Consider the following 3,325-nt stretch of genomic DNA (forward strand, 5'->3'; position numbering starts at 1 on the left):
CATTAAGGCCTGTGTCTGATGTGAAATAGAGGTACTTAAATTCAGAAAAAGAAAACCAGTGGATGGATGAATGCGCCCCAAATGATGACAGTCTTGATAATCAAAAGAGACAACTTTAAAAAGGTACCTGTCTGTTAAATTCTGGGTCAAGGAACAGGAAAGCAAGGCATGCAAGAATTAAACGGTTCAATTTACATCCCATGAGACCATCAGAAGACAGGATGTTATCACTGGTAATAACATTGATAAAGGATGAGTCTTTAAATTCACTTTTTTTAAAAAAAAACTTATTTTTTTTCTTTTAAAAAATTTATTATCTTTTTATTGACAACTTCCATAATTATAGACAATAACCCATGGCAATTCCTTCCCTCCCCCCACATTCCCCTTTGAAACTCCACTCTCCATCATATCCCCTCCCCCTCTCAGTCAGTCTTTCTTTTATTTTGATGTCATCATCTTTTCCTCCTCTTATGAGGGTCTTGTGTAGGTAATGTCAGGCACTGTGAGGTCATGGATATCCAGGCCATTTTGTGTCTGGAGGGAGCACGTTGTAAGGAGTCATACCCTTCCTTTGGCTAGAACTTTAGTATATAAACATATAGTGTGGAAGTCAGCTTCACATTGCTGGAATAAAACATCCAGCCAGACACAGTTTATGCGAGGAACAGGATTTATTTCAGGTTTACAGATCCAGGGGTGGTTCCATTGTCAGTGGAAGAAGCTAGCTCCTTTTCACAGATGCAGGCAGAGAGGCACCACCAGCAGCCAGCACCATAAACACGCACAGACAGAGCTCAAACTCTCTCCACATCTTTGGGTGGAATTAAGATCTGCCCCCAAAGCCAGGTGTGGTGGTGCATGCCTTTAATCCCAGCACTCGGGAGGCAGAGGTAGGAGGATCACCATGAGTTCGAGGCCACCCTGAGAATACAGAGTGAATTCCAGGTCAGCCTGGGATGGAGTGAGTCCCTACCTCAAAAAGAGAAAAAAAAAAAAAAGATGTGCCTCCAAACACAGTTTAGGGCTAGACCCCAGGATCCACTCCCAGGGCCACCTCCTGACTTAAGCAGGAAGCTTGACCTTAATTAACAATACCTGAAGCAAGACTATACTTTCAGGGATCATTTCTTTTATTTTTTTAAAAAAATCTCTTAAGCCGGGCGTGGTGGCGCACGCCTTTAATCCCAGCACTCGGGAGGCAGAGGTAGGAGGATTGCCATGAGTTCAAGGCCACCCTGAGATGACATAGTTAATTCCAGGTCAGCCTGGACCAGAGTGAGACTCTACCTCGGAAAAAAAAAAAAAAAACTCTCTGTATGAGAGAGAGAGAATTGGTGCACCAGGAACTCCAGCCGCTGGAATCGAACTCCAGATGCATGTGCCATCTTGCGCACATGGGCAACCTTGTGGGTTTGTGTCGCCTCGTGTGTCTGGCTTACGTGGGACCTGGAGAGTCAGACATGAGTCCTTAGGATTCGCAGGCAAGCGCCTTACCTCTTAAGTCACCTCTCCAGCCCTCAGGGATCATTTCTATAGTTCGTCACTTGAAAGGTTTGTCTGACTGTGTAGAGTACTGGAAATCATGGGCCGGAGGCTGAGCGTTCTCTCCTGAGTGTGGAGCCTGCTCTTGGCGTTGCTTTGCTGCAACTGCTTCTTGTCCCTGATGACTGTTCCTGCTTTCCTGTGGGGAGCTGGGGGAGAGGGTGCAGTCTGGGTGGCAAATTTTTTTTTATTTAAGAAAGAGAGAAAGAGGGAGAGAGAGAGGGAGAGAGAGAGGGAGAGAGAGAGAGAGAGAGAGAGAGAGAGAGCGCTCCAGGGTCTTCAGCCGCTGGGAACCAACTCCAGACACGTGCGCCCCCTAGTGTGCGTGTGTCACTTTGTGCACTTGTGTCACAGGTGTGTCCGGCTCACGTGGGACCTGGAGATTTGAACATGAGTCCTTAGGCTTCACAGGCAAGCGCCTTAGTCGCTAAGCCACTTCTCCAACCCCATTTCATTTTTTATTTTTAGAAGGAAAATGAAAGAAAAATAAATGCCTGAAGCCAGGCATGGCAGTACACGCCTTTAATCTCAGCACTCTGAAGGCAGAGGTAGGAGGATCACTGTGAGTTTGAGGCCGCCCTGAGACTACAGAGTGCATTCCAGGTCAACCCGGGCTAGAGTGAGGCCCTACTTCAATACCCCCCCCCCCAAAAAAAAAAAAACCCAAGAAGAAGAAACGCAAGGCTATGAGGGACCATACAATCATATTCAAATCACCACATGTAATAATTCGGCCATATTCCTATCAATCACGAATCACGTGACACTCTTTGGTACCCTCTCCTCTATCCCCATTCTACTGAGGATCCTCCTCTGTCAAGGAAATTCTTCCTCTGCCTTGTTGTCTCTCTCCATTTGTCCTCCTTCATCCTCCAGGTCAAAACGGGTTATGGCTCAGCACAGTGCAGGTCTTGTGTGTGTGTGTGTGGGGGGGATCAGCAAGCACTGGGGGGTCATGGATGCACCATTTGTTTCCTGTTGGGAGAGCAGTGCCTCATAGCACATCTTCCCTCACTGTGGCTCTTACATTCTTTCTTCTCTCTCTTCCACAATGCTCCCTGAGCCTCAGAGGGCATGTTAGCAATCTTTAGTGCCGAGCTCTCCACGGCCTTGTATGTTTTAGGATGAGGATTGCATCTCCTCATTATCTGCCATCCCCTCCATGGGGAAGCTTCTCAGGCTCGCAGTGAGAGCAGCATTCGCTATCCAGCTGCTTCTTCCTCTGCAGGGGCTCCTGGGCCCTGGGAGGTGTGATAGAGATGACTTATATAGCACTAGGCACTCGGCTTTGTCCCGTCACTTTAAAATTGTTTTATTTATTTATATTTATTTATTTAGTGGCAGATAGAGAGAAAGAAAGAAGGGGTGTGCCAGGGCTTCTGGTCACTACAAACAGACTCCAGATGCATGTGCCACCGTGTGCATCCGACTTTGTGTGGGCATTGGGGCATTGAACCATGGTCCTTAGGCTTTGCAGATAAGTAACTTACACTGAGCCATCTCTCTAGCCCTCTTTTGTCATTTTTGACCAGTCTTGGGACTCCCCCAGAAAAAAAAGCAGACTCTACAATGAAGCAAGAGAGCAGTGTTAATAAAATGGGATAACATATACATTTATAAGGCTTTTTGATTGGCATTACACCTTTATTTAGCACAGAATGGGGGTGCTTCCTCCAAGGGTCTATGACCTTCTGAACCATAGCCATAGGCTTTTAACTCTGTTCACAGCACCAGGCATGAACTCCCTCTCACTGAGTGTGCCTCAGATCCAGTCAGAGAA

At 46.7% G+C, this 3,325-nt stretch overlaps 1 non-coding gene across 1 annotated transcript; it reads left to right on the top strand.

The window, feature by feature from the left end:
- Positions 1-1,502: 1,502 nt before the first annotated feature.
- LOC123463022 lies at positions 1,503-1,722 on the top strand. The gene has a single exon (XR_006638640.1). It is a non-coding gene; the product is annotated as a small nucleolar RNA U3 (small nucleolar RNA).
- Positions 1,723-3,325: the final 1,603 nt, after the last annotated feature.

This window comes from Jaculus jaculus, chromosome 8 (assembly GCF_020740685.1).
Source record: "Jaculus jaculus isolate mJacJac1 chromosome 8, mJacJac1.mat.Y.cur, whole genome shotgun sequence".
In the NCBI taxonomy this organism is placed as follows: Eukaryota; Metazoa; Chordata; class Mammalia; order Rodentia; family Dipodidae; genus Jaculus; species Jaculus jaculus.